This window comes from Physcomitrium patens, chromosome 3, assembly GCF_059467195.1.
Source record: "Physcomitrium patens ecotype Gransden chromosome 3, ASM5946719v1, whole genome shotgun sequence".
Classification (NCBI taxonomy): Eukaryota; Viridiplantae; Streptophyta; class Bryopsida; order Funariales; family Funariaceae; genus Physcomitrium; species Physcomitrium patens.
The window spans coordinates 7,806,071-7,817,631 of record NC_143412.1 but is presented as its reverse complement, the minus strand read 5'-3'; positions in this window follow the sequence as shown (position 1 = coordinate 7,817,631).

The following is an 11,561-nucleotide window of genomic DNA, read 5'->3' as shown; positions in this document are numbered from 1 at the left end:
ATTCCAAGTCATTCATTTTTTAGACCTTAGAATCTTATCTTAACACAAAAATTATACTAGTTGGATATTGTTTTATTTTATGTTCTTGTCCTTATTTAATTAATTATAAAAGAAAAGAGTGTCATTTATAAACAAATTAATTTAAAATTAATTAAATATATACAACCTTTCTTTTTTTTTTTTAAATGTATAGCATTTTTTTGAGCATTTTTTTGCATGTGTTTTTAAAGTCCAGGAGATCTTTTAAACTGGTCTTTTTTACATTGATGTGTACTTGATTTTTTTTTACAAACTTTCATTGGAAGATGATTATTTTGTTGAATTTAATAAATGTTTTTGCCATTTACAAAGATAAAATACCACAAATCTTATAATCATTTATATGACTTAACAAAGTAGGTTTTCTTCATCTTGTGTCTTTTATTATATTTCAAACTTGTTATAAGAAATATAGAGAAAAACTAAAAACAAGTCATATTTTATGATAGTATTTTAAAATCATCTATATATATATATATATATATATATAGATATATTTTGGAGAAGGTTAAATAGACCCATGCTTTGACTAAATTGACCCATCCTTGATGAAGAATATGGTAATCATGATGAATGTGGTTGATTTTCATTGCTTACAGATCTAATGGTAGAGAAATGAATCATGATGGTTAGGATGGGTGGGTCAATTTAGTAAAAACTTGGATCTATTTAACATTCCCTTATGTGTATATATATACAATGGTGTTTGGTTAGGAAAAAAAACCACTTAGAAGAAAAAAATAGATAAGAGCACTGTCTCATTTTTTTTTAGTGCTTGCCCATATTTTTCATGAACCAGTGAGAGAAAAGTGTGGTTAAAGTCAATACTCCATTACAAGTAAGTACCACCTCCACCAACACAAGGCATAACGTGTCTCATTAATAGCAATTTTTTGCTCCTCTGTGCAAATGCCACTCACTCCAAGTTGCATGGCACAACTATGGATATTGACACCATTAGTTTGATCTGCAATGTTCTTGGCTACAAGTGTGTGTAACTGTAAAACATCCACAATGTGCTAAGCCATCGTCCAGCATGCCACCCTACTTCATTGTACCCATTTTAGCTTGAGATGGACAATGCGGCTGTCAGCAAAGATGCACTACAATTTTCTATGTTTTATTGATAATAAACTTCCAAAGGCATGGAGAACTGTGCGGTATTTGGTTATGAGAAATGTGGTTAAGAGAAAAGCTTTTCCCTATCCCAAGGGATTTCTCTTAACCAGACACCATTATAAATATATATATATATATATATATATTCACACATACATACACTCATTAAAACATCAACTTTAACTTTTTCATTGCCACCATCGTCTGTCATGAGAATGTGAAACGTTTAAAAGTTCTCTACCACATTCTACACCGCCTCATTTCGCGCTGTGCCAGTTACACGGCTTCGAAGTAGTAGCAGCCGCCAGAAGCCGCGATCAGCCGCCTGGAGAGGATACCATGATGTGGCCGCCGCCGCCGCCGCCGCCGCCGCCGCCCTTCTTCATTAGCACGAAAGAGGGAGGTGGAGAGTGGCTGTGGCGTCGAGACGAGGAGGCACCGGATCACTGAGCCCCCATTTCTTCTTCTTCTCCTCCTCCTCCTTCAGAACCCAGTTGCTGTGGACGCTTGTGAATCCCTCCCGTGCGATGTGCAGAACGATTCTTTCTAGAAACGATGATGACGACGATTGTGATTTCGAGACAGCAAGGCCCTCGACATCTGGATGCAGTGACTGTAGGGCGGAGTGGAACAATCTCCGTCATAGCCCTGCTTCCTGGCAGCAATTCTCATCACCCTTGCTTTGTCCCAGCCTCGAAATCTCATGCTTCAGGGAGCCTACACTGTGACAGACCTCGCAACGTGCTCGTGTTTGCAGAATTCGTCACTTTCGCACGTCTCACCGCCGGTACAGAGTGTGGCCTTAAGCATTTCATGAGCAAAAAAAAATAAAAATAATAAAAAAAAAACTTCTCGCCACTCATCTGCCTGCTGTGAGAGCTTCACGGACACTGACTGTAGTTAAGAAAACTATCTACCTCTATAGACGCAATCGAATCGTGGCCGAGGACTACGCCTCGAGCACAACAACATGCATGAATCTAGCCATTGAGACCACTACCCGCATGCCGAAGTAAACTTCTTCTAAACTGTCAAGTCAACTTCCCCTTTCCCTGAAGCTCTCACAACAAGTTCCCATTCCTAGTGAGGTAGCAGCACTATTCGGTGTTGACACTGCTTAATGAATTAATCAATTGATACGGATAGATAGATTGATTGATTGATTGATTTGTGTGTGTGTGTGTGTTTTTTATTTCCCGAATCCGGCTCCGAGCTCGCATTGGATGTTGATAAGCTAATGTGATGCTTCCGTATGGAATATGCTTATTGTGTGTGTGTAAGTGAGTTTTTTTTTAGAGCACTGTTCACTTCGCTTCAATATCAGGGCCTGCAATCACACTTCATAACGTGGACAAGTGTTGCGAGAGGAGGGGAATGGGTCAGGGAATTACATTTATTTATTGGGAACTACTTGGGCTCCATATTTTTATAATAGAATTGGATCTTTGTTGCTACTCTTTTGTGGTACAAGATACTTATTCTCTCAAGTTGGGCGTCCAATTGTGCCTGATATTGTTGAGATCATTAAATGTAGCCGGCGCTCTCCATAATATTTATTGTAGATTATAATAAATATTGTAACTACAGTATTTAGAGTCTAGTGGAGAAGTACTGTTTATCCTCTTTCCTTTTCTCTTCTTGTATATGAGACACAACTAGATCAATAGATTTTTATGTGTGAAGCTCTCTCTCCTTAGAAACCCTCTTGTGTGTATGACTTACTACTACTCTTGTGTGTGTGTATGACTTATTATTACTCTTATGTATTTCTAAACATTCTCAACATGTTATGAGCACGACTCTCTTCTACACACTATCACAATTTTTTTTGCTCTAATCTTGACTCTTCAAACCTGTTGCTACTCTTGATTCACTGTTTGCCTCATGATCTTGTTGCACTTCTTATTGGCCCCTCACACATTAGCTGCTTGCTTAGAGCACTTGTTCCACTCTCTGCCTTGCTTACTTAGAATATTTGTTTAGAATACTTGATCAAGCCAGCTCCACTCCAACTTGCTCCCTGCTGTGCCATGCACCTGCCGTCGAACAGCCGCCAAATTACCATTGAACTCGCTGAGGTACTGCCATTGGCACTGCCGCCCTACCGTTGTTGTCCACCACTGCCATCCTGCTACCCTGCAACTGCTGCCCTACCACTGCCTATTGCCTTAATCCACAATCTCCTTAAAATATATATATATATATATATATATATATATATATAGATATATTAGTTTTTCAAATTCAAATTTATCATTTTATTTGACTTTATATTTTAAGGTATGTTTTACTCAATTTTTCTACTTGATCTTGTATTTTCTTTACAGATTTATTTATAATGAGTGCTTCAACATCTTCAACTGCTTCTATTATGGTTCCAACTATTACCAATGCATCCCAACATTTTCAAGCTCTTTTATTTCCACCATTGACTATGGATGGAAATAATTATTAATTATGGGTAAAAATGGAAAAAATAAATTTATTTACAAAATAACTCTCAAATATCATTATGTTTGAAGAATCTCCTACAATAAGTATTTCTATACCTCTTGCTATTTGTTGGAAAGCACTTCTTCTCTTTTGTCATCATCTTATACCTACATTATAACATCAATATTTAAAAATGGAAGATCCTCTAGAACTTTGGAAGAATCTTAAATCTAAGTTTGATCATCAAAAGACCATTTTTCTTCCACGTACACATCATAATTGGACACATTTACGTGTCTTGGATTTTTCAAATTTAAATGCTTTCAATAGTGAAATGTATAGTATTGTCTGACAATTACGATTATGTGGACAAAACATTTTTGAAGAAGAAATGATTGAAAAAACTCTCTCTACATTTCCTCCTGTATCTGCTCTGCTTGCACAACAATGCAGGAACATGAAATTTCAGAGTCATTCTGATCTCATGTCCTATCTACTTCTTGCAAAGAAGCAAAATGATCTACTCTTGCACAATGCAAAAGCTCATCCTATTGGAACTACAGTTCCATAATCTCATGCACTTAATATTTCAAAGTCTAAAAAGAAATTATATAAACATGGGAAACATGCTCATAAGTATCAAGGTAGTTATAGTCATGACCATTTCTACCCATATGGAAAGAATAAATGTTCTACTATTAATTATAGTAGAAAACAAAAATCAGAGATGCATTCTTGCTATAAGTGTGGAATGATTGGACATTTAGCACATGCGTGCCATACTTCAAAATATTTTATTAAAATATTCCAAAAAAATAAGAAACTCTGAGCTGAGGCTCGTAAAGTTCATACCATGGATGTGTCAATGGATTCAATTGGTATTGATGACTTAGAGGCTTATATGAATGATAAAACCTCTAATGATGAATTAAATAATGCACTCATCGATTCTGCAACAACACATACTATCTTGCAAGATAGATGATTTTTTATTGAAAAATCTTCAACTTGGCAAACTAAAAATATGATGACTATGGCTGGAGCAAATGCATTTTGTTTCCAAGAGGGCACAGTGATGGTAAAATGACCTGCGGGTTCCATCATAAAATATAAACATGTGATGTTTGGACCTTGAGTACCTTGGAGTCTGATCAACTACCGAGATGTGCTCATTAATGGTTATCACCTCTTGACTGCTATTTTAAATAGAAAAGAGATTTTGGTTCTTGTGAAGAACCATAAAGTTATTGAAAAAGCTTTTGCTATAGAAAATTGTTTATACCAAATTGTGATTTGGCCTCCCATTATATTTAATTTTGCATCATCTATCATAGAGAGTCGTGTTTCACTCTGGCATGGATGATTGGCACATCTAGGATCCACATTATTTAGAAAGATCATTCCATGTATAATTGGGCACAATTTAAAGCCTACGGATGTAGACTCTATGGAATTATGTTGTGCATGCATGCAAGATAAAATGATTACTTGGCCTTCAATTTGGAAACTTCCACAAGAATTACCACCAATGCTTGAAAGATTGCATGGTGATATTTGTAGTCCTATTAATCCAATATCAAGACTATTTTGTTATTTTTTGGTCTTTGTTGATGCATCAGGTAAACAATCACATGTTTCATTATTATCAACTCGAAACATGGTGTTTGTCAATCTTATATCTATGCTTATTCATTTTTGTCCACATTTTCTTGATTATCCTATAAAAACATTGTGTATGGATAATGCAAAAGAATTTGTATCAAAGTCTTTTGAAGACTATTGTACTGCAACAGGAATTGAGTTGAAATATTGTGTTCTATATGAATATGCTCAAAATGGACTTGCAAAGTTATTTATAAAGCATATACAAGTCATAATCCGGCCACTCTTCTTTCATGCAAATTTACGTGCATCTATGTGGGGTCATGCAATTTTACATGCTACAGCATTAATATGCCTCCGCCCTTCTTTTCTTGAAATTATTTCACCACATGAGCTGATTTTGGGTTGTCTTCCAAATATATCTCACTTACGAGTATTTGGTTGCCGTGCTTGGATTCCATGTTTATAACCTTAACAGCATATCAATGGAGCTCATTGACAAGAAGGCATATATGTTGGTTTTGATTCACCAAGCATTATTCGTATTATTGATCCATCAACTGATACATTATTACGTTCACATTTGCAAAATTTTTGTTTTGAAGAAAATGTATTTCCATCTCTTTAAGGAGGGATATCCAATCAACAAAGAAATAAAGTACTCATATTTGAAGCACCAGAAATATTTACAATGAATTCTAATCATATGACATCTTTGGCAGAAACTGAAGTTGCTAAGATTTTGGATCTAAAATAGATCGCGGATGAAACACTTGATGGCTTCAATAATGCACCTAGAATTACAAGAGTTCCTATTAATGAGGCTCAAAATGCACTCGCTCAGATTACAATGCCATTGACTATAATACCTCAACTTATAAGAACAACAACTAAAAGAACTCGTGGACCAAATAAGCAACCACATAAGAAAAAAGCTATAAAATTGACTAATCCTGGTATTATTTCTCAAGAAATTTTCACTCATCCTACGAGACTACCTATTCATGATAATATATCCATGCATAATGTATTTTCAATTCCTATAAAAAACAATCTTAGAATTGGAAGGAATAAGAACAAGTTGAGTAAAGAATTATCTATTCTGTATTGTGCTATAGATGATATTTGGGACATACCATCTATTATGGTAGATGAATCATTTACATATATGATTATAGAAGCCCTTTCTTGCAAGGAAGACGATCCTAAATCTCAAACCATCGAAGAGGTGATGTATTGCTCTAATTGGTCAAAATAGAAAACTACTATTGAGGAGGAGTATGCCTCTTTGCGTAAGAGGAAAGTCTTTGGCCCAATTGTAGACACTCTTACATCTTGCCCTGTGGAATATAATATGGTATTCGTATGCAAGTGAGATGCTCAAGGTCGAATAACCCTCTATAAAGCTCGTTTTGTTGCTCAAGGATTTACTCAACGATTTGGCATTGATTATGAATCCACATATTCTCTAGTCATGGATTCAATTATATTTCGATATATTATTGGAATGACAATTCATGCTACCGTGAAAATACATCTGATGGATGTAGTAACTGCATATCTATATGGTTCTCTTGATGCAAATATTTATATGAAAGTTTCACCTAGCTTAGAAATAGGATCTCCAAATCGACCCGCTCGAGGATAATATCATGGTATTAAATTATGTAAGGCCTTGTATGGTTTAAAACAATCTGGACGCATGTGGTATCAACGTCTTTGAGATTATTTAATTACAAATAATTTTATAAGTGATCCACTAATCCCTTGTTTATTTATCAAACGAGATAAAACTGGTTTTGTGATCATCGCTGTATATGTTGATGATCTTAACTTAGTGGGTACTACATCTACATGTATTACAGCTACTAACCTATTTATACGTGAATTTGAGATGATAATGTTAGAAAAAATAACTTTTTGTATTAGTTTTCAAATTATGCATCTAATAGATGGTAGCATTTTTCTCTACCAACTAACATATATTAGACAAATCTTGCAAAGATTTAATATGATTGATGCTTATCCATTGTCCACACCAATGGTTGGACGTGGTTGTAATGGTCATGATCCATATCGTCCATGCGAGGAAGAGGAGGAAATATTGGGAGATCAATATCCATACCTCGTAGTAGTTGGAGCACTTTTATATTTAACTACATCTACAAGACCATATATTGCATTTGCAATTAGTGTTCTTGCAAGACATAGTGTATGTCCAATACTACGACATTGGAATGGCATCAAATATTTATTATGTTATTTAAAAGGTACTAAAGACTTAGGATTATACTACACACAATCCATAGATCCAAAATTAGTTGAATATTGTGATGCAAGATATAAATTTGATACTGCAACAACTAAATCTCAAATAGGATATGTATTTTTAAGACATGGAGCTGCAATATCATGGAAATCAGTGAAACAAACAATAACTACAACTTATCCAACCATGCAAAAGTTATTGCCTTACATAAAGTATCTCAAGAATGTATTTGGTTGCGATCAATTGACAAATTCATTCAAACAACCTATGGATTTTCATATGATGATTCTCTAATTATCTTACATGAAGATAATAGTGCTTGTATTGCATAGATGCAAGTTGGTTTCATTAAAGGTGATAAGACAAAGCATATTGATCCAAAGTATTTTAGTTATATCCATGACTTGATTACTGATCAAGCACTTATAATTAAGAAAATTAAATCTACAAATAACCTTGCTGATCTCTTTACCAAAGCTCTCCCATTAAGCAACCATCGTCGACTTACTTATGGCATTGTTATGCGACGACTTACTTTTCTTGAATAAAAAAGTTAATGAGATTTTTAAATAATTAAATAAAATGATGTTGTACTCTTTTTCCTTCATCTATGGTTTTGTCCTTAAATAAAATAAGATTTTCTTAGATAAGGTTTTAATGAGGCAACAATTGTTGATCTTGCAAGATTACAGAAAAGTATAGATTATAATTCTATACAAATTTTATATTATGTAAATATTATGATGAGTGAAGAGGAGTGTTGAGATCATTAAATAAAGTCGGCGCTCTCCATAATATTTATTGTAGATTACAATAAATATTATAGCTATAGTATTTAGAGTCTAGTGGAGAAGTACTGTTTATCCTCTCCTCTTTTCTCTTCTTGTATATGAGACACAACTAGGTCAATAGATTTTTATGTGTAAAGCTCTCTCTCCTTAGAAACCCTCTTGTGTGTATGACTTACTACTACTCTTGTGTGTGTGTATGACTTACTACTACTCTTGTGTGTGTGTATGACTTACCATTACTCTTGTGTATTTCTAAACATCCTCAATAGATACAAAGCTTTGATGGTGGCCCTTCTTTTTGTTTTGTTTATTAAAATAAGTGATTTTATAGATTCTTTGGATCATGACTTCTTTCTATCTTAAAGAGGGATTGTGATTCTTTTTTAAGTCACTTCACATATTTTTATAGTTGCTATTCTTGTACCAAGTTTTTAAATATTTATTTTCATTACTATTATTTAATGATTTTAGGTGAAATTTGGCAAAAATCAATCCTAAAAATTTTAAATGTTATAGTATTTCAAAATATAATAGATGTTTCTTTAATGAAAAATCATGAAATGTATATATATATATATATATATATATAATAATAATAACACAATCATTCTTATCCAATAAACATATACCTAAAAAGTACACAAACATGCAAGAAAAAATATTTTTTTTTACAAATTAAATATTATATAATTTATTACTAAATATAATTAAATAATCCAATTATTTTAAATATTTTAATAATTATTTCTATATATTTGATGTTTTAACTTCTCTACATTTGATATATGTATTTAAAATATTACATATATCAAATATATATATATATATATATATATATATATATATTAGTTTATTTTTTCTTTAGAATGTATGTTTTTTCTTAAAATTTTGATTGTACTCAATTTATATATATATATATATATATATAAAATAAAAGTAAAATATTTTATTTTAATTAAACTTACTCTTTAGTTGTTTATTAGTTCTACCCTTATTCTAGTACTATAATTGAGCTTATAAATTGCTATGTAAATAGACTTAGCTCAATTATATATATATATATATATATATATATATATATATAAAATAAAAGTAAAATATTTTATTTTAATTAAACTTACTCTTTAGTTTTTTATTAGTTCTACCCTTATTCTAGTACTATAATTGAGCTTATAAATTGCTATGTAAATAGACTTAGCTCAATTATATATATATATATATATTTTTAAAATCATACTAAACTAGAATAATTAATTTTAAAAAATAAAATTTAATCATTTAATCTTGTCGTATTATAAACTATGTATGTATATTTTTAGATTCTATATTTCTGCAATTTTAATAATATCTTCAAAACAATCCAAAAAAAAAATAATATCAAAGTTTTTGTCAATTCTTATTTTTTATTTTATTTTAATATATTTCTTCTTTTCAGTGAAAGATTCATTTAGGATCACACACAAGTTTAAAGTACTTGCACAAATAATTTAAGTTCAAATAACAACAATAATTATTTTACAAGGATCATCTATAAAACTTTTTTTTTAAAACAAAGATTATAGCAGATTCAGCATTTTAAGTCCTAAATAAATCTTATCAAATTCCTCTATATAATAGACCTCAATGCAATATATCCATAAAAATTTCTTATTTCATCTATATTTTATATACGTATAATCTATTCCTTATTTAAAATCTTAATTTAGATCTTGTATTGTTTTTATACTTTTTAAATAAAATAAACTAAAAAACAAACTCAAAATCCAAAAATAAATAAATCTTTAAACTCATATTGATTGTCTGTTAAATATTAAAACTACATTGTTTCTTTTGATTTGTTGTTGTTGTTGCTGTTGTTGTGTTTTTTTTTTTTTTTACTACTTTATTATTAAGTGAGTTGTATTTATGAATAAATTTAATTATATATGAACCAAAAATGATAAATATCTGAAACTTATGAGAAATTATTAAATTTTAATTAATACTAATATTAACTTGTAGTTTAACCTTCATGATTGTTTTTAATGAAATAACTAGTTAATTGAATTGTGTAAATTACTTGGCACTTTTTTAAAAATTATGCTAAATAGTTGTTAAATTTCATTATCATTATTTGAATTATTAGCATAGCACCTAAATTTGAGCTTAGCAAAGTTTATTGTCAAATCTAATTTGTATTTTTATGATAAGTATATAGCTTGGTATATTTATATAAGATGATTATTTGAATCAACTTCTTGATCCAAATTCAATCTCTTCCAATTCTTAGAGAACACCATTTAGTTGTAATGCAACACATAATAGAATCATGTTCAAGATAAGGTATTTGATCCTTCCTTCAAGTGGTGAGATATTCTCCTATCTTCTTTAAAATTAAAAAACGAACTTTCCAAAATATTTAGATAGCAATTTTTACATATATCTTCTGAAAATAAAAGAGATATATATATTTTTTATTTTATTTTTAGCTTTATTCCTTTTGTACAACACATTATTAACTTACATACTTTATATCACAAGTTTTTTTCTTTTTTCTATTTTAAACTTACAACACAATCAACAACATTGTTTCCAATTGCAAATAGTCAATTCTTAAATAGAAACAAACACTCCAAAATGTTCAATCAAGTGTATATCTATGGATAATTTACATTTCCAAAAAGCACAAAAAGACTTTCAAAGAACTTAATTGGACTTGCAAAAGAATCATCCATGGCAACATGATCCACACACTTATAATGTATGATAAGAATGTGTTGAATGTAAACCCACAAATAATGGCCAAAACACCCTAAACCACAACTACAAGCTAAATTATAAAATTTGATTACAAGTTTTGACTACCAACAGCACAATTATACACCAGGAGTAGGATCTTAGCAACATGGGAACCCTAATTCTCCAAATCCCAACCTGGTTGTCCACCCTGAGCCAGATCCATGGCAGTCAGATTCTGCACCAGCTCACTCTGACTGTTTTTTTTTTTTTTTTTTTTTTTTCGATTGTCTGTTTTGTGGGTTTGCAGCTTTCCTTCGTTAACAGGCCAAGGCGATAACACCAACTTCTGCTCCTCAGGAAAATAATTTAAATAAATAAATAAACAAACAACAACAAAACAAAACTTAAATAAGCAAGGAATCAAAGCCACACAAGGATGAGGTGTGTGTGTGTGATGCAGGAATCGGTAGTGTGGTCTCCGACTAACTGAGAAGGCAAAAGGAAAGGGAGGAGACGTTGCTGATGGTGTGGACAAGCTCCTCTATATTGGCAGAATTGCAGAGCAGAGCAGAGCAAGCAAGCAAGGAGGG